General features: G+C 39.6%; 1 pseudogene; it reads right to left on the bottom strand.

Annotated features, from left to right (window-relative positions):
* Positions 1 to 1,190: 1,190 nt before the first annotated feature.
* On the bottom strand, positions 1,191 to 11,180 carry LOC141435864 (uncharacterized; annotated as a pseudogene).
* Positions 11,181 to 21,942: the final 10,762 nt, after the last annotated feature.

Below are 21,942 nucleotides of genomic sequence, written 5' to 3'. Positions count from 1 at the left end.
CGGTAAAAGGCGAGTACTTCACCCCCGGGAGGAGGCGGTCCGTGAGGCGGCGCGTGCGGCGGCGCGTTCGGGTTCGAGGCATCATCATGGCTAAAAAATATTGTACAACTAGAGTTTACCGCGGCTTCGCACGCGGAAACTATTCGATCTGGTAGTTACAATTGAAATTTCTAGAATTTTTACAAATTCCCCTGGGAATTCCCAAAATTATATAATGGTTTTCATTGAGGTTGTGTAAATTCCAGATTTTATCCTAATCACGTGGGAATATCGGATATAAAGTAGTCCGTGTTATTCAAACGTCCAGCTACGTAGTAATACCAATTTCAAGACTCGTCCAGCGGTTGTTATTTTCGAGCTTTTATCCCTATCCCGTGGGGTTTTTTTTTTTTTTTTTATTTGACTGGATGGCAAACGAGCAAGTGGGTCTCCTGATGGTAAGAGATCACCACCACCCATAGACACCTGCAACACCAGGGGGATTGCAGATGCGTCGCAACCTAGAGGCCTAAGATGGGATACCTCAAGTGCCAGTATTTCACCGGCAATATCGGGGAATATCGGGATAATAAGTATCCTATGCTTTAATCCAGATTATAAACTAACTTCAGCCAAGTTTCATCCCAATCCGACCAGCGTGAAGAAGTAACAAACATACTCACTCACTGACAAACTTTCGTATTTATAATATTAGTAGGATTAGGCTGAGATGTGCGATATGTGTTGCGATGAATGTGTTTTTAATGCACCAATAGAACGCTTCATTTACCTAGCGCTCGCTCCGCTCAGCTGTTTTTCACTAGAGCTGTGCTATGCGAGGATTCCGAAACACCAGTTAGCTAATGTCTTTCGGAACTAGAAACAAGAGAGCGGTTTCCTTTTTCAGGAAAACGAAGACACCAACGAGCTTCGAGCGAGTAACACTGTAGTTGTAATGTAGAAACGAACGACACAGACTGCCAATACAGAGCAATGAGCAAAGTAATCAATAAATTACTCTCACTCATTAATGGCATTAATAATGTACCATGCGCTAGCTTTAAATGTAGTATATAAAATAATAATATAATATAAATATAGCGGCATAGAATCTTGTTTGTCTAGGCATAGACGTAAGACAATTTTAAGTTAACTATCGTACTAAAATTATTTGCCGGTAGTTAATTAATCTAAAATATACACCGACAACCCTAAGCGTCCGCGCCGGAGTAAGAAGTAAAGTCTCCTAAAGGGTCGGAGTTTAGATACTTATCCTCTTTTACTATGTAGCAGTTGAATCGCATAGTAATAAAGGTTCGACTCGCCATCCCTGTCCTATTGAATTAAAACTTTAGTTACCATGATGGGGTGGAGAGGTCATGTGTTGGGGTCCGGCGGGGGCACCCGGGCCGGGCGGGGCGTGCGGCGCGCCGGGCGCCGGGGCGGCCGCCGGCGGTTCCTTGGCCTCTACCTTCACCTCTGGATGCTCCTCTTTGCGTTCAACTAAGAACATAATGCACACTCGAAATCAGAGATATTTTTACTTTAATAACTTGTCACTGTACAATCTTTCTCTTTTGCGAATTCTAAACTAACAAATTGACTGGTAGCTTAAGTCTCAAAGAATAGGAACGATTGTTAAAAATTGCTATTTTATTTGTTATTAATGTTAAGCCGGTCCAGACGTGTAACGTGTAATGTAATCTATCGCGTGTAATGTACACACGAATTCTACGTGAGGACGTCACTACGAGCATTACATGTAACGCTCGCGCGGCGCTCGGTGTTGATCCATCGGCTGTCGGTTTTTCGCGCGAACACAAAGGCGCTCGCAGTGTTCGTTCGCTTTGAGTTCGTGTGCCGTCCACACTGTTGACGCTAAATTACACGTAATGTTACATTACACGTTACACTCGTCTGCACCCGGCTTTACGTAAACCTTAACCAATCCAAAAGTTTACATCGACATTGTTATGACGGTTATCCATACCTTCATCATGTCCATTCTCTTCCTTCTTGACCTCAGGCTCTGTCTTATTCAGCTCGGTGGTGACGTGCCCATCGGGCTTCACGTCTGTAGTGGACACCTTATCAACCTGGGTTGGCGGGTTAGGGCCGTTACTCTCTTGTTTAATGGCGTTCTGATCTTGATCCATTGGCTGGAAAATATCATTATTAATAACAGATTTTTTGCTGATCACTCGTATTGCCATACAAACTACACGTCTGTACCAAATATCAAGTCAATCTTATCGCTAAAAGTGGAAGAAATTAGACTAACGACGACGATTAACTTGCAGTTTCTGTTAATTTGACAGGCTAGTTGGCGCCACTATTGTCAGGCTCGTTTAACAACTTCGACATTTGAAATTGGCATAGACTCAATGAACCTACATCTTGTCAAAGTCAAAGTCAAAATATCTTTATTCAATTTAGGCTATAACAGCACTTATGAATGGCAAAAAAAATCTACCACCGGTTCGGAAAAACCTCTGCTGAGAAGAACCGGCAAGAAACTCAACGAGGTATATATTTTTTTTAAAACAGATTTACAATATTATTAAATCATATGTATACATCACAAGTATTTAACACAACTTTATTTTTAACACAGTAGGTTCGCTATTTGAAGGGATCGCTTGTGTATCTTTGTTGTAGATGGTAAACTAGCCCAATTTTAATATTAGGGCCGTAAGTTTGCGTCGATAAATGTGAGAGACCCTTATTGTGAGAGCGTTCTTAGCATAGGAATTAAATGATTCGACTGTACATATACCTCGTCTTTCCTCTCGCAGACGTTGAGAGCCAGCGACTGCGTGGCGGGATTGATGCCGCGCCGCATCTGCTCCAGCGCTCGGTCCACCATGCGTTGAAACGTATCGTCGTCCACTGCCGGCTTGCAATGCTAGCGACACAAATAAAAAAACCATAAGCTTGTTTTTTAGATGATAGCTGATGTGGTCCTGTTTTTAACCCCCGACGCAAAAAGAGGGGTGTTATAAGTTTGACCGCTACGTGTGTCTGTGGCACCGTAGCTCTTAAATGGGTGGACCGTTTTGAATGCGGTTTCTGTTATTTGAAAGCAGGTTTTTAGCGATGGTTCTTAGACATGTTTCATCAAAATCGGTTCAGCCGTTTTTAAGATATTGAACTTTGAAGTGACAAAGTCGGGGGTTTTGCAACTTTCTGTTGGTTAGGTTATTAATGAAATTATTACATGTGTTAAATCAAACTTAGTCTGTAAGTACTAACATTGTTTTTAAGATTTATACTAACAAGAATGAGATCAATGTTATCCTTTTGAAATATATAAATTATTTATTTATTTACTACCTCGTTGATAAACAGGTTTCAATGTTTACATTGATCTCAATGATAAAGGCTGCATTTCCACCAGAGATATGCGAGGTAAGCTGAGCGGTGCGAGGATGCGTAGCGAGGGCCTGTAGTTGGCTCTTTTCAAATAAGCGAGCGGGGTGCGGTGAGGCAGACTAAATTAACTAAATACTTCATAACTCTTCTTTGTTTTGTATAACACAAAAAACCTTGCTCCGCTTACCTGTTTCCACTGGAGCTGCGTTGAGCACGGATAGGTGAATGAAACGCTTCTATTGGTTCATGACAAACACATCTCTAACCAATGACATGCTTCGAATTTTCAGTTGATCTCCATTCAATAACAAAATAAGAGTGTTGACAGGCAACTAGAGTTGCCAAAAGCATGCGAGTCGCTAGTAGAAACGTAGCCTTATCCTAATTTTTAAGAAAGATTGACTATTACTTCTTAAAGCAACTTTTACTTATAGTAAGTAGGCATAGAAAATGGCTCTAGTAATACCTTCTTCAACTCTTCCTGGAAAGCGTCGCTGCTCTCAATGAATTTGCGTTTCTTGGCCTCAAACTTCTCCTCTATCTGCTGCAACTCATCCTCCAGTTTTTTCTGGTGCATCGTCAGAGATTGCACTTGTTTCTTGAGAATCTGATAACAATTGAAAATAGTTTTACTTCAAATCTGCCAGTACCAGTTTCAGAAAATATAGTTTTTAAAATCCGATCTCGATATGTCGGCGATACTTTTGGCCGGTGCATCGTCACTTCATACAATGTGGCGTACATTGAGGGTAGGTAGCGCTAGTGCTGACTACCCACTGCAAGATGTCCATGTTATCGCGGAAAGGTAACTGATGGATCGTAAAAACAAATTTCGAACTTTGCTCTCATATTTTACGAACCCTGGTAATAATTCTATTATTAAAGGCAGTTGGCACTCGAAAATGAATTGTGACTTACCAACGTCACCCACTTACCTATCATATTTCGATTTCTGAAAATTGATAACCTAAACAGTGTGCTGAGCGTACCTGCATCCTAGCGGTAGTAACCACGGACCGCACGTCCGGCACGACTGTGTCAGAGAATATTTTCGTTGATCAGCCGGTGGTTGCGCAAGTAACGCGCGTACGCAATATGCTTCACTGACAGCCCTTCATCTTGGTCTGTAATTAAAATAAAATATGTATAATAAAAGATTTTAACTACATAAAATGTTCATACTAAAACTCTTTTTACAACTGTACAGTCAATCATTTCATTCATAGGGCAGTAAATAACATGATAATTTTATTGTATAAGAATTACTTAGTCTCATGAATTACCAGATGGCCTTAGTCTAACCTTGTATTCGGTATTATCTCTAAGTTTTATTAAATTTGCAATTTTGTAATCTAGTAGTTTTTTTCGCAATCTAGTAGTTCCTTTGGCAGTTCAAAAAAAAACGGCGCCAGGAGCGTGGCGGACACGCCCAATATAAGGTTCCGTAGCTGTGACGAAGAAATCAAGTAATATTTTTCTATTAATTTTGTATTTTGTACGGAATCTTCCAAGTTTAGGTATATTTTATACTTCAGGCTGCTATTTATGCTTAAACTACAATAATTCTCTAGAAAACTTAGCCGTTATAGTTTTCCTTGTAAGTTTGATATAATTGCTGGCTGACACCATGAATTTTTCAAAATTTACAAACCAATAGTTTTAGAATTGGGGAATTAGCTTTTAGAATTGGGAAATCCGAGTTTAATGATAATTTGTGCTTTAAAGTTGAATATTTTCGCAAACGAATTACTGAATCGAAAAAACGTTTTCCCAACCTCGCAATGATTTTAAAAGATTAATTCAACGATACCCCATACTATAGAGTTACAGGAGAAAAAAGAAACACCCCCCACTTTATGTCGGGAGGTACCCTAAAAAATTTTTTGTTACCAATTTGTCGGCATAGTTGCTACATATATGCAAAATTACAGTTTTCTGGCACTGATAGTCTCTAAACAAAGCCGCGGACGGACGGACAGAGACAGACATGGAGAAAATATAAGGGTTCCGGGTTCCGTTTTTGCCATTTTGGCTACGGAACCCTAAAAAGGAAAAATATTAGCATGAAAACAAAGGAACTAACGGAATTACAGCGAGTAATTCAAGCCAGAAAACTATTAACAACTGAAATGCAACATACCCTCTTCATCCTCCGCTGGCTGTATATCGATTCTCCGGTCCTGTTGCTGCTGCTCCTTCTGCGAGCTTCCCTTCTTACTGGAGCTCTCTTCCTCCAAATTACCTACTACTGACACAATGATGTATTAATACCTAACCCTATAAAGATTAATTTAGACAGTGAGAAATACGTGCAACTTCACAGCAATGTAACGCAAATCGCACGGTATTTTTAGCACCATCTAAATGAGGCTTGAGAAGAGAGGGAAATAGCAAATAGCTATTATTTTTATCATTATTGCATTTAGAGATATAGTGAAAAATTTCAAGAATGTTTTGCAATTAAAAAAACAACAACAACAGAAACGCAAAACTTGTTCAATGAAGTTAGCATGCAAGACCAAATTACTGCTACATATGAAAGAAACCTGGGTTTTGAGTTTTAAGCTGTCAAAATAAAGGGTAAACGAATTTTCATTATACACAGAGGCGGACTAAGCACTTTCAGGGCCCGGGGCGGCAAAGCTAAATGAGGCCTCCCAGTATTACAAGTTGATGTACTAAACACATTTTTGGCCTTGTTGAAGAATCAAGACTTTATCATGAGAACTTGTGTTGATTTGGTTGGAGGCCCCCCGGAACTGAAGCCCGGGGGCGGGCCGCCCTTTCCGCCCCATTGTTAGTCTGCCCACAGTTGTAATTACATAATTAAAAGCATCTTGTACATTATCATACTGTCGTAGAATTTATCTAGATTTTCAGCAAATGTTGTATATCTACATTACACCAGCAGACCACACACACGCATGCAAGACCCACAAGCATGCTTCCCTTACCTACGGCCTTATTTTTCGCGGCAACGTACGCCAAGTAGGCCGGTGAATTGTGGTAGGCCTTCAAACTCTTTTCGTACTCCGACTATAGTGCCCGATATAAATGAGGTGACGTGCATGTGGAGACAAAATTAGAGGTTACACTGTGCTATGTTAGTCACTGGTCGGTAGGGAGGTGACGACACGGCAGGCTCTTTGATATAAGGCAATAAGGATAGTGTCTTAACCAATTCTAATTACCTACTCCATCCAGTTCGATCAGACAATATTGGATGTGTTTTTTCTTTTGCCAATTAAACAAAAATCAATTCAATCATTCAATCCCCAATGTGCATGGATTGTAATAGAATTGAGGACTTAGTACATTTTTTGGTGGAGTGTGAGGTATTTGAGTGATTTGGACCTGTTCAATGGTGCAGTGAATATTATTTTGAGTTGGACGCAGTATGAATTTACATTTATCAAGCACTCCTTTGCAGCCAGATAACCTGGACATCGCAATAGAAGTGTTAGATGAATGTGGCCATCGAGTCTTTCAATGAGGCTGGCATAGTCACACAGGTGCACTTACGTCTCGAAAAAAAAAATTTGGAATAAAAAAATTATGAAGATGTAGTCAGTAAATATTCCGGCGTGCGACACTGCTTAGCTCGGCGCGACATCACGGGCCCTCAAACTTTGACGAACTTCGTCATTTTTTGTTTAATTAACAAATGAAAAATACGTGTAAAAAATTATGTTAATCTAAGTGACGGATTAAAGAATCTACTATTCAATTTTAAAACTATTTGAAACAAATATGAAATTAAAAGGACTGCCATGTTGTCATTATCATAGGTAAAAGTCAGGTACTGTTGTTGATATAACCATGAAGTGGGTATATAATAATTTAATTATGCATGATCATAAATATAAGATATGGGGATCAAACTGTACATTCAGCAACAGAAGTCGACGAGCACGTTTAAGTAGGCCAAAACGATCTACACATGACTCTACTGGAAAATAGATCATTTTGAGCTCCACAAACTCTTACCCACTTTCGTTACTGACTGTACTATTAAAATATCAATTATGTAAGTACTGTGCAATTTAATATACAGTGAATATTTATATACCCTAAAAATGGAACTTTACAGATACAGAGTACTTTATTGCAGTGAATTGTCATTGTCACAATGGGTTGGGTACCAACATTGATTTAAAACCTCTTACTATTTTTTCTTTTAAATTAGGTATTGAAACTGAATAGAACATGGCCTTTTATTCTAAATGATCTAAGTAACCAAGCTAAAACTAGAAATCATATAGTCACCCTAGTTTCATCTTAATTTCTGTAATAGAAAGGTTAGCACAACAAACCCGATTGTAACTAAGGGACCCCAATACATCCCTGTATTTTTATTATTATTATTTCTTGTATTTTTTTTCTTTAATTGTATAATATAGTTTTTAAGTATTTTATTTGTAATTATATTACTTATTATGAAAAAATGACTTTCTGCCAAGTTTCTTGCGGCGCATTCTTCTTGGCAATGATGGTCCTTCCGAAAGCGCTGGTAGTTTAAAAAAATGACGTGTAAAAGTGCCCATTGCGGCCTATTTACTGAATAAATCATTTGAATTTGAATTGGCTCAGGCACGCAGTTCATCCCTTTCTAAGTGACAAGAGAGATGCATCCTCAGCGAAACAACAAGAATGGAATCAGGCGTAAATTTGCGGAGGTCCATATCATTGAACTAAAAGAATTTCTTTGCTCACCCGCGACCCAAACGCGTCGCGTGCGCGTGCGGTCGGGGGTGAGAAAAGAAATTATTTTAGTTCATTAACAAGAATGGTATAAGTGTTAGCTTACTTACTCATTTAATAAAAAGAGGCCATCTTAGATCATATTCGATAAAATAAAATAGTAAAAGGCTTTTATTAAAACTAGCCCGTAAAACCCGTTGTTACATAAAGCGGTGTCGTGAGGCATGGTATTACACACAAAATGGCTCCCATACATTCATGGTTGAAATAGTACCTCGAGATTTATGAGCCAGCCACTGTAAATATGCAGGCGAGGATTGGTACGCTTTCAACATTTCAGTGTACTGCGCCTGATTGCAAAGTAAACTTTAGATATAATTTCTTCAAGTTGATTGAGTTAGATAACAATTTTCTAAGGTTCTTTTGTCATAATATAGATCATAATAAAGTAAAGTGGGTAGAATTCCGTTGTTATAATAAAAAGTACTTAATTGATGTAAGATACATACCTACACACATTCCAATGTATGCATGCAGGCACAGTTCCCTTGCTGAATAGTCTAATAATATAAGTAATATAAGTGTTTTACTGGACATAATCATCATCATCATCATCATAATCACCAGGCTAATGATCTTTCTACAAACTTGACGACATTTAATACAATTTAGCACAATTCAAGGTCTGAGTGAATAATTATGATGTTATTTAAACAGTGTGCTATATCTTTGGCCCCATCTGCATTAACCATCAGGTGTTGTAAGTAAGTAAGTTGTTCAGTAGTAAATTTAAAAACCAAACAAATTTCGATAAATAAAAAAAATCCTACCTTCTCAGCTTCATATTCATCAACAAACACGGCTTTCTCTGTCTCCGGGAGGTCCCTCCACATGCTTCCGATAATGCGTCCGATCTCCCACAGCTTCAGGTCAGGATGGGCTGCCTTAACACTGTCCCACACGCGGCGGGAGTAGCGCATGTATGGCATAAGGGGCTTTTCTGGCGGCTTCGGCGGCTTGGGAAGCCCGGCGCCCTGAAATTTACGAGTTAGGTTTGAATACTTATATTGTAATTATAGGATAGGATTCCTGCAGTTACTGTTTCCAGTACATTAGTAAATTAAGGATGGAAAATATTTTGGTCATAAAATGGTTGCCAAAGTCAACCATAGATAAACTAAATTTTTAATACACAATAATTTGTTTTCTTTGGACAGTTGCATAAAGAGCCTAGTTCTGACTGAAAACAAAGACCAGGAAAAATTAAATTTTAAGGCCATAGCCAACTCAAGACTAGATTAAGGAATTAAAGTGAACTCACCGCACCAGCGCCTTTCCCGATCTTTTGTGGTTGGAATCCAGGATGTGAATGCAATGAGGACACGAATGGGCTGGTCTTGTCATCCTTGCCCGCCTGGGCGCCCTGTCCTCCGCCGGCGCCTCCTGTGGTCGCGCGCCGCGCGCTCTCTGCACCGAAACGGCCCGGTTGTTGCGGAGGCTGCCACCCTCCGTAACCCCCGTGGCCCATCGGAGGACCAGCTTGGTATTGCGGGTGGTACTGGTATTGGTTATGGTGCGGCGGTGCATTCATACCGCCTTCAAGCCAAGCAGCCGCAATACAATGAAAGAAAAAACAAAAAGCATAAGGGAATAGGACAGGAGTCAGGTGAGGGCAAAATAAATTGTAATAATGCACTAATGCCTAATGTAACAGAAATGTTAATCAGAAATGTGTGAGCAGCAGTAGACTAGCAAGAATTATATTAATACGGCGTTAAAAAGGCTTTAAACAGCAGAAATTAAAGGTACAACAATACACATAAAAAATGATGATTGCAATGAAAGTTGGTGATGTGGAAATTTGAAAATTTTGTGCTATTACTATTTTAAATCCCCAAAGATAACCTAGATCCAAAACAGAATGAGTGTGAGAACAATTTTGAAAAATAAATAACATAGATCAATAATTTGGCATTACCTTTCATCATACCGAAACTCATTGGGGGCCCCGCAATCATGTAGTCTGTATTGACATAACAAAACATGAAACAAAACCAACATAAGATAAGTCTAGATGGGCAAGGAATCAAAAGTAACTGAAATTAAAAGATTTGTTACTAATGCAAACTTTAAAAAAAAGCATAGATTTGGATTCATGCATTGGAACAATGCGGCGATAGTTAGACCAGCAATACCAAGGACTGTACTCGGCCGTGCAAGCTTGCTAAGGCTTCCACTTCAGTACTTTGGTATGTTAACAGTTAGTATCTAACAACAACTAAGTCTAATTAGGGATAAACTAAACACGTTAATAAGTACAGTAATGCAATGGTAAGAAAAACTGTCATGAATGTTGTTATAACTTTTAAAGAAAAATACAAACGCGGGTTGGTCTGTGGACTGGGCATCGACATTGATGTGTTTTGTTTGTAATTTGCTGGGGCTGCCATGATGCCCTGCAATCTGTAAAATAATATAGAACTTCTATTTATTAACAGTTCTTAGCACAGTTGGGAGTACTTCTGGAGCTGAAAATAATCTATTAGTGAATAACACCAATGCAATAAGAGGGTAGGCAGATCATTTTTAACTCCACAATTGCTTATCGAATCTCACTGTTCATTGTGCTACATGTGAATATTTGCAAAGTATATAAGTATTATAATAGTTATAATCAGAAAATTCTAAATATTATCCTACTATATTATAACCTGCGAAAGTTTAGTAGGTCGGGAAGTTAGTAAATTCTTCAGACTGCTCGACGGATTTGTAAGAAATTTGATGTTTAGTTACTATAAACCTTGATTAATGTCTACTTTTATTGCGTACACCACAAAGTCACGGGTAAAAGGCTAACTCCTTATAAGGTTATTGTATTGTATTGATAAAACTAGTATAGACGAAATTAAGCTTCTTCTAAGTTAGAACCTAAGTTAATAAATCGAGTTAAAAATAATCTTACCTGCTCTGAAAAAAAAGCTGCTTTTCAATCTACAGGAGAATATTATATTATCGAAACGAAAACCGAAATTATCGCATTTTACTTAGCAAACAAACGCTGACGCCATTTTGAAGTTTTTGATTTTGATAAATTTTGATTTGACGGAATTGACGTTCACTTTTTTGACGTATCGTCGTGAAGTCGGGTATTTAAAAAAAAAATTGTCTATGACTACCAGGGGGACTACTATCATATCATGAAGTAATGGTTGCTAAGCTAAAGCGACCAGTTGCCATTAAGCAAAAAAGTTGTTGTTGTTTCTTTAAAAAAATATGGCTCTGTCCATTGGAAGACAATTTTGCCAGTGTCTAGTAGTTTTTGCCGTTGTACGGTAAAAAAAATCTAGAAAACGAAATATGAGAGGTAATGTTGGATGAACGATGACAGCGCGAAAAAAGTTGAAGTTGAACATAATGAATGAGTGAATGTAATGTATTGGCAGTTCTAAAACATTAGTTCAAAATTGCGCCCATCCAGGGCATAAAATGAAGAAAAAAAAACGCGGGAAATTTCAAAAAGAGTTTGCATTGCTATCTTTTATTTGCACTCACTTTGCACTGCCAAAATTTATATTTCTAGCTATGTAGGTATTCTAAGATGCAAGAGATGCATTGACAGTAAAGATTGTTGTTTTTTTCTTCATAGAATAAGTATACACAAGGTAAGGTAAAGAATGGGCTAAGTTTAATTTAATACTTCATCTGTTATTTCTTTGCCTCATTCAGAATTCTGAGTTTAGTAAGTTTTAGGATTAGGTATTTACTTAACTCGGCATATTTTACGCGTTTGTATTTTCATTTTCAGTGTATTTAATACGTCGTGACCTTTCTAGTAAACAGTAATTAGGAGAGTTGGCCACACGGAAGTTGGCACGGTTCACGGCAGCGTTATCTGACCACGTGCCAACCGTAGGTGACTTCGCTCTACCAATTTGCAAATGTCGAATTTTATTTTGATTGAAGCTCAGGGTTGTGGTGGTGAAGTGAAGACCAATACTTATCTTGGTTAACCTGGAGGACCCTTTACTTTCTCAACCTCGTATCTGGCCATATGAAATTGCTTTAGCAGATTAAGAATCATATTTTTTTGTTAAGTATGATAGTGTTGATTTTGTTGTAGGTATACAATTCGGGTAGATACGAGGTTGAGAAAGTAAGCCAACCGTCGGTGATTCGGGTTTACCACTAATTTGCAAAATCTTAACAGTTTTTAGGGTTCCGTAGTCAACTAGGGTTATAGTTCCGCCATGTCTGTCCATCTATCTGTTGTCTGTAACTCTGGAGGACCCTGTTAATTGACTGAACCTACATATCAGTCATGCAAATTGCTTTAGCAGAAAAAACAAAAAATTTTTTTGTTAAGTAGGTACAGATTTGTGGGGGTGATTTTTTTTTCTCGGGTAGATACGTGTTGAGTATCGTTCATTGGGGTTTGCACGACGATTTTCCATTCATGATCTTAACAGTTTTTAGGGTTCCGTGCAACTAGGAACCCTTATAGTTCCGCCATGTCTTGATCTATCTGTCTGTCTCAAAGCTCAGAGGACCGTTCGTTAAAGAAAGCTGTACCTTTGACATGAATATACATATCAGTCACGCAGACAGTGGTAATTTAAAAAAACACAAAAAAAACATTTAGTGTAGGTAGGTACACCTGCCATAGCGTAATTGTGGGGTGATTTTTTTTTCTCGGCTAACCCTATCGTGTGGGGTATCGTTGGATAGGCCCAAACCAATGAGGGGTTTGACGACGATTTATGATTCCATGATCAGTGCGACGTATACGTTAGTGCTGGGACGATGAGCTCCATCCTCTAAAATATAAACTCTTGAATGGAAAAATTAAAAAAAAATCTGGATGGTACTACCAAATTAAAGTATATCAAAGTATTAGTTAAGTGTATCAAATTTACAAGAAAAATTATAAAGGCTAAGATTGCTTGAGAATTATTAGTAAGTAAGTAGTTTAAGAATAAATAGCAGCCTAAGGTATAAAATATACCTAAACTTGGAATTCCGTACACAATTCGAAATTCATACAAAAATCCTTACAGTCATTATAAGTTCTGTACGCAGCAATGCAAGCCCGATTCATCATCATCATTATCCCAGCGTATACACGTCCCACCGCTGGGCACAGGCCTCCTCTCAGAATGAGAAGGCTTGGGCCAGAGTTCCCACGCCGGCCCAGTGTGGATTACGAGCATCGTGAGGAAACTTGTACAAACCTGCGAAGTAATTCAATGGTGTGAACTACTTCACAGGTTTGTGCAGGTAAATTTCAAACGTCATTTCAAGCCCGATTAGCGTCTCTGAAAATATTACTAATCGATGGTGAAAAACATACAGTCGAATTGAGAACCTCCTCCTTTTTTGAAGTCGGTTGGTAGTCGGTCGATAGAAGGTAACCCTAACTAAACTGTAAGATAATAGGCAGTGGCGTAGCTAGGTAACCTAGGGCCCTGGGGCAAATAAAAAAATGGGGCCTACTGCTATCAAAACTGGTAAGGTTTTTTGAAGTAAAATCATTATATATACAAATACTTTAAAAATGCTAAGCAACTTTATCATCAGCTATAAAGCAGAATTTCGAGGGCCCCCTGAGCTTGAGGGCCCCGGGGCACTGCCCCGCCTAGCCCCTTGGTAGCTACGCCACTGATAATAGGTGACCGCATGACATTTGCCGCGAATTGAAAATAGAACCGCAGCTGAAGAACCTATTGCACTTCTAGAGAACAAACACACTGTGGGACTCTTTGGAATCGGATTATTTTTAAAACGATAGGAATAGAATGTTGGGACTGCATGAACCACTACCATGAGTTTACAGTGACCGTACTCGATAGCGACGGCGTAAATTATTTGTATGGAGAATTGTACAGTGCCCTTAGTGTAAGTTTTCGGTTACAAAATACGTCTAATCGCGTTCGCGTTAAAATCTCAATTTGTATGCAAACACGAACAGCGCCTCTAGCGGAACGTTTGCGATGTTCGTTTTTCCATACAAATTGAGATTTTAACGCGAACGCGATCGACACGTATTTTGTACCGAAAACTTACACTAATAAGGGCACAGCGCCTCTACAAATAATTTACGCCGTCGCTATCGAGTACGGTCACTGTAAACTCATGGTAGTGTACTGCTTGTATTTTCACGGTGTCATGGAAACATGCTCTTTCCGTTTAAGAATAGAGTATGAAGTTCAAGAAAATTATTAACATACCTACTTTTTTTTCTTTCTGTCTTTATCCGTAGCGTAGGATTAAAAATCCGAAAGATTAGTGATCTGACCAAGAGATCTCAAGCAGAGGACAGTGGGTTCGTACCCGGGCTCCGTAGTTAGATGTGGGTGCATGAAGACAGGTAGAGTAATAATTAATATTATGCACTGTCAGAAAAGAGATGAAATGAGGATGAAATATATAAATACATACATACACATAGTATGACTTTTTTTTTTATTCGACTGGATGGCAAACGAGCAAGTGGGTCTCCTGGTGGTAAGAGATCACCACCGCCCATAAACATCTGCAACACCAGGGGTATTGCAGACGCGTTGCCAACCTAGAGGCCTAAGATGGGATACCTCACGTGCCAGTAATTTCACTGGCTGTCTTACTCTCCACGCCGAAACACAACAGTGCAAGCACTGCTCCACGGCAGGATTAGCGAGCAAGATGGTGGTAGCAATCCGGGCGGACCTTGCACAAGGTCCTACCTGCAAACTTACTTATGTATCTATATTTTATAGTGAAAAGGTAATCTTAGTGTTTGTATATGTCGGGGAATCGAAACCGATTTAAAAACGTACTAATAATGGAAAGCTATCTTAGATTAATAATACAATTATGGTTTACTTTATATCCTGGGAAGGTGTAAGTGCCCATAAGTTGTCGGCAAAAGCTAGTACGTATTATTGTATATTAGGTAGGTATACGGTGTTAAAAAATCTGTAGGCACGATAATTTAGACTCACATTAAAACTGCTGATTACTAATACAATACGAGTGGAAAAATATTTATTTTACCTACATACTTAAAAAACGTTTTTTTGTAAATTTAGAATTTCAATGTTTCTTCACTTACAATACAATACAATACAATCTGATCAATATCCTTAATGTGGGTTAAATTATCGTACAGGATTTTTTAACACCTTGTATTTTGTAGTTATAATGTTACGGCTATGGTCACGTCACTATAGTAACCTAATTTCAAGCTCCTGTTGAAAAGAAATTAGCAATTTCGAAGAAAATATTGTCATAAGTAAATGAATCAGGCATCAAAAGAAAAAACAAATCAGAATCTTCGAAGTTTTGTTTTATTTCATTATTTCTGATAAATCATAAAGTAAAGAAAAAATATATCTGCTGATGGTATTATAGTAACTGTTAGATTATTGAGCTCGTGTGTGTTACCTACTTACATTACAGCCCAACCACCTCTCAAGGAGGCAAATCAAAGCTGGCAGCACAACAACAGTAACAGAGCAAATCACACACAACAGAGCAAATGCCAAGCAAGATGGCAACACTTACCAAGTATCCTGACATTGCTAACGAATCGAATTTGCATATTGTAATTTTCAGTCTCCTCGAACGTCTGCAAAGTGCATTGACCGCGCTTCTAGACTGTTTATACGCAGCAGTTAGGGATTGGCTTAAAAGAGACCTAACTACAACTACGACATGATTATAGTGCTATGATCTTTGATTATTTATAGGTCGATTCGTCCCAACTAGCGAGTAGCGGGTTAATCAACTTTGTTCTTATTCCTGTTGTAGTTGTTATAAATGTCATGCCATTATTCATCGATCCTTGAAAAACGTAGGTAGAGACCTACCTTTTTCAAGGAAATAGTTCTGTTTAAAGCGGAAATGCTTTAAATGTGCTGATGGTGTTGCAAATGTCTATGGGCGACGGTAGTCCCTTAACATCAGGTGAACCGTATGCTCTTTTGTCTGCTTTTACATAAAAAAATATACTTTATTAAAGTACCTCATCATCATCATCATCATCTCAGCCATAGGACGTCCACTGTTGGACATAGACCTCCAGTTGCTTTGGTTGGGAGCGGCTTACATCGTTGACATATAGCACGCGGAGAAGATAGCCGCGTTGGGGCCGAAAAGTTCTCGAGTGAAGAATGCGGATCGGCTAGCGCAGCGCAGGACGTCCACCAACGAGATGGACGGATGACCTGAAGCCGTATTGCCTAACGTTACTGACGTTCGTGATCGCTATCAAATGACAGTTTTTGTATGAGAAATCTGTCATTTGATTGCGATCGCGAGCGTCAGAAACGTTAGGCTATACGGAGTAGTACCTACCTAACGTTAGTTAAAACAATAAGTCCTTCAACCATGTCATGGGCGGATGTCAGTGTCATATGTCAGGGTCAAAAGTCGTCACAGTGGTAGAGTTTTTTTATAATCGGCAGACTGGAAATTTAAGAGGCGTAAGTTACAGGTTACAGCCGAAAACTACTAGCCGTGACATCTAGTGGTGTTACCTTATGGCTTGTCATTTGTCATTGTCTTATAATCTTGGGTAATGACCCCCCTGGGCCCTTGCTGTCTAAAGTCTTCAGCAACCTAGAAGGAGTCTCTTAGGATATAGCTACAGAACTTTAAATTTAAATTATCATCATTATAATTTTTGTATTCCTGCGATATAAGTTCGCCTTTGTACAGTCGAGGGCAAAGATATCGACACGGCCAAAGTTACAAAAATATGCACTTAACATTAAGGCCGTGTATACATATTTTTGCAACTTTGGCCGTGTCGATATCTTTGCCCTTGACTGTACATATCGCATTGTTTGTCAATTGTGTTTGTTTACTTATTTTGTACAATAAAGACCATACATACATACATAAAATGATTATGACTAGAATTTGATCATGTGACCACCCCCTCTTTGGCTATAAAGCTGGATCCGCCCTTGGTCTTAGTATATTAAAAAAAAGCTGACATCCCTCTGCGTGCAACCAAATCGCATCACTGGTTACAATGCAACAAGCAAATAGCGCAGCTGCAGGGCTACTACGAAACTCGAAACTCGAAGTTCGTATCGTACCGTCCCTCTCGCTCTCGTATTGAATAGCGTAAGTGTCAGAGGGACCGCACGACACGAACTTCGAGTTTCGAGTTTCGTAGTAGTCCTGCTGCTACGTGATGAGCATGTCACGTGCGCCAGTCGAAATCAGTTTTCGGAATTGTGACTCACCGCGATTCGCGAGTTGTCTGACCTCATCTGATAGTTTCCCGTTGCGTAACAAGCATTGCGAGCGAAGTTGCCCGTGGTATGCGACAAATCAAACCGGCTGCGTTTACCTGCACCTCATCATCCCAGCCTATATACGTCCCACTGCTGGGCACAGGCCTCCTCTCAGAACAAGAGGGCTTGGGCCATAGTTCCCACGCGGGCCCAGTGCGGATTGGGAACTTCGCACGCACCATTGAATTGCTTCGCAGGTTTGTGCCTCACGATGTTTTCCTTCACCGCAAAGCTCGTGGTAAATTTCAAATGTAATTCCGCACATGAATTTCGAAAAACTCAGAGGTGCGAGCCGGGATTTGAACCCATGATCCTCTGTTTGAGAGGCGATAGGTCAAACCACTAGGCCACCACGGCTTCTTCCGTGGGAATATCGGGATAAAAAGTAGCCTATGTTATTCCAGATGTCCAGCTATCTACATACCAAATTTCAACTAAATCCGTCCAACCGTTTCAGCGTGAAGGAGTAACAAACATACACACACACAAACTTTCGCATTTATAATATACTCGTAAGTAGGATTTCTCCTCGTGGTATCATCTCGGCCCCCTGCGGAGCAGGGGGGCGGGGATGCTGTTCGGGGCGGTTGCCCCCCTCAGCGGCGTCATGCGCCGACCACAAATATGGCCGGGTCCCTGTTGTTGAGGCTAGGCCTCGGTGGATGTCAAGTCCGGTGTTCTTCTTGAACCGCCAGCGCGATCAAGCCCGCCGGATGCAGGATTTCTATGCATTAGGTAAATTGATTATGATACGTCGTTTCGTCGATTTCGATCGCTATTACAATTTTCACGAGCAACGCATTCAATTATTTATAATGTTTATCGTAAAACGACGTAAGTCCACGGTTACGGCAATTTATCAAGTCGTAACGCACCACAGTTACGTTAAGGAAATGTTTACGCTTCATTTACGCTACAGCAAAATTACAGGAGAGCGTACATTTGATAGCTTTGTAAAGTATGACGCGCGCACGCGCTGCGTCATTACATCAATGACCGTGGATTTTTTTAACGAACCCAATTAACGATTTAAGTATCCCATTAAGCCAAAACATACCTATTAGTCCTACTACCTCGTTTTTTAATTTTATATTTATGCTTTATATTGGCTTGACTCTTTTTTCAAAAATTCAGCGGTCAGATTATCTGAAAGATATTCAGAAAATACATGAAAGGACATATAGCACAGGAAAAATAGTATATTTTGGCGGCAAAATACGTACATCAATGGAACTTTGTTTATAACTTTATCTTGGCACTAGAAATGAGGATCTGCTGAGTCCTACCAATATTTAGACGTTCTACCCCCTCCCAGGGGGTATGGGCAGGGGGCAACGCTTAAAAAATGCAAATTTTACAAACTAGGCTAGTGAGGTGTCATTTTCTATGTATTTTTTTACGCTGAATCGAATGAGACCATACCCATACTTATGGGATCAATATTTTGCGATTTTTAAGGGTTTTTGGTGAAAACGTAGAACAGTCTAAAAATCACTTACCAAAAATAGTTTCTCAACATGTGATCCCGAGAAGAATATATTGTTGCTTAAGTCAAAATTGGTTGATTTAGAAGAATAATATTTTGTTTTCTGTACTTTTTTTTTATTCGACTGGATGGCAAACGAGCAAGTGGGTCTCCTGATGGTAAGAGATCAGATGTTGCAGGTGCGTTGCCAACCTAGAGGCCTATGATGGTATACCTCAAGTGCCAGTAATTTCACCGGCTGTCTTACTCTCCACGCCGAAACACAACAGTGCAAGCACTGCTGCTTCACGGCAGGATTAGCGAGCAAGATGGTGGTAGCAATCCGGGAGGACCTAGCACAAGGTCCTACCACCTGCAAAAATTGGTGCTGGTGACTACCTATGTACGAGTATGTCCAAATAATAACTGGAACTGAAAGACACGTCCATTCGAGGCACGGAAAGGAAGTTATTTTGTTTAATGATATCTGCTAAGAATATCAATATTATAATTATTAATTAATTATAGGTCCACCTACCAGTATAGATTATCATCATCATCATCCCAGCTATATACGTCCCACTGCTGGGCCAGGCCTCCTCTCAGAACAAGAGGGCTTGGGCCATAGTTCCCACGCGGGCCCAGTGCGGATTGGGAACTTCACACGCACCATTGAATCGCTTCGCAGGTTTGTGCAGGTTTCCTCACGATGTTTTCCTTCACCGCAAAGCTCGTGGTAAATTTCAAATGTAATTCCGCACATGAATTTTGACCCTCTGCTTGAGAGGCGATAGGTCAAACCACTAGGCCACCACGGCTTCCTTCATAGGTAGATGGGAAATCATAATTATAAAGATACTTAAAGAATTGGACCACGAAATTATAACAGTTGTTTATGGATTTCAATTTACTTACACAATGGGTATAACCATTTCCTAATAAGTGGATCAGTTTTTTTTTCTACTAGTTTCTATCTAGTTAGTAGAATAAACGTGATTTATAGTATTTCTCGCAAGATTAATCGTTCTAGTTTAGCAGACAAAGACGCCTTTCATTCGGACATTTTTTTTCTGTCATTGCTTCATTCATCGGAAATTACCTCGAAATTTTCCGCTTTATTACGTTATAGATAGATTAAAAATGGCGTGACAAGAAAATCCGTACTTTTATGACCTTTTCACATGTTCAGTTGCTGATAGTTATCAATACCTACGGAATAATGGAAACCTCCACTGTAAAGATAGTCATACATTCGATTGATTCGTGTTTTTTTTTATGTGACCGATGTAACCCGAAGAATAACGTCCCACTGCGGGCGAAAGGCCTACACTCAGTGCCGGTTTTAGCACTTCCAGCGCTCTGGGCGAGATTTCCACGGCGCCCCCAAATTTTGGGAATTTTCTAGAAGGTATAGGCTTCTGGCGCCCCTTTAAGTCCAGCGCCCTGGGCGGTCGCCCCACCGCGCCCTACCCTAAGGCACTTGTCCCACCGCCGACGATGAGCGAGAAGCGAGTAGAGCGAGTAACTAGAAACGAGTGGGCGAGCAGCGAGAAGCGAGAGTAGTTTTGTCGCTCGGCTGTAAGCGAGTGTTCGCGTGCGACGGGCGATTACTCGCTCCACTCGACTCGCTCGTGCGGGGCGGCCGCCAAGCTGACATCGCTGAGCGAGTATCTATAGCTCAGCGAGTTTTATAGCTCTTGTCGCTGCGACAAAAGATGTAAGAGCGAGTTCTCGCCGACAGTGTGAACAGCCAGCGATCAACTATTAATATATGTGTCTCTTTTACTCACACAGGATCTTATATCTTTTGTTCGTTTCTTGAGCGAGAAAATAGTCGATAGCCAATCGTTTCCTCGCTGGCGGTGAGACAAGTGCCTAAAGCCGCTACTGCCAACACTTTCCTCTGCCACGCTTCCTTATTATTACTCGTATTCTAAATATTTTACTAGACGATAGAAGGACTAGGGTTTTTCTATCATTTTATCATTGCGAATTTTGCGATGTATAAATGCATCGATTTTTCAAAGTAGATTTAAAAAACTAGATTAAAAAAAACAACACAAAGAGGAGATTGTATTTTTAAAAATTAAACACAACATTTTAAATCGGTTTTTATCATTTGGTGAGATCGTTTCCCGCTTAAACACAGGAATGCAGATAAATTATTTTTAAAGTCAACATGAAGTTTTGTTTCATTTTTTTTTTATCTATAATATTTGAGACACTTTCCCTTCATGTGGCTTAGCCGTGGGCCACCCTTATACTTACTTATTTATATATGTAGTTGCTTAACGTGGCATCATGTGGCAAGTCTTGTTAGTCGATCCTCATTCTTTAATCCTCACAATTGTAATACGAGAACATTAGCGTCGTCTGGTAGGTACTGACTGAAGTGCCACTTAGCTGAACTGTCAACCAAATATTATTTACTAACTAGCTGCCCGCGGCTTCGCCGTTGTAATTTTTTCTGTATTTTCTTCCATAAAACCTTCTTTAGGCAGTAACGAACACAACAAAAAAAGAAATTAGTGAAATAGGTCCAGCCGTTCCCGAGTTTTGCGCTTAGCAACACATGTTACGATTCATTTTTATTATATAGATTTTGTCAGTGTACATTATTACTATAACAACTTTGGTTGAATGGAATATTTTATATTAGCACAGGAAAAATAGTATCATAAAAAATATTGGCGGCAAAATATGTACATCAATGAAAGTTTGTTTAAGTATAACTTTATCTTGGCACTAGAAATGAGGATCTGCTGAGTCCTACCAAAATTTAGACGTCCTACCCCTCCCAGAACAGGGGGCAGGAGGCAACGCTTAAAAATTGCAAATGTTACAAACTAGGCGAGTGATGTGTCATTTTCTATGTATTTTTTTGCGCTGAATCGAATGAGACCATACATTACACACATTACAATATACATACATTTTTCAACATGCGGATGTGATGGTAATACTTACTGCTGTTCTCTCAACAAAAACCCTTCATATCTCGCAAAATATTGATCCTATGAGTATGGATCTCATTCGATTCAGCGCAAAAAAATACATAGACAATGATACCTCACTGCCAGGGGCAATCTTTCAAACTATGCGTGCATAGGTCTCATTGACCATACCCATACTTATAGAATCAAT

The sequence above is a fragment of the Choristoneura fumiferana genome, chromosome 15 (assembly GCF_025370935.1).
Source record: "Choristoneura fumiferana chromosome 15, NRCan_CFum_1, whole genome shotgun sequence".
Classification (NCBI taxonomy): Eukaryota; Metazoa; Arthropoda; class Insecta; order Lepidoptera; family Tortricidae; genus Choristoneura; species Choristoneura fumiferana.
This window is presented reverse-complemented; position numbering and strand designations above follow the sequence as displayed.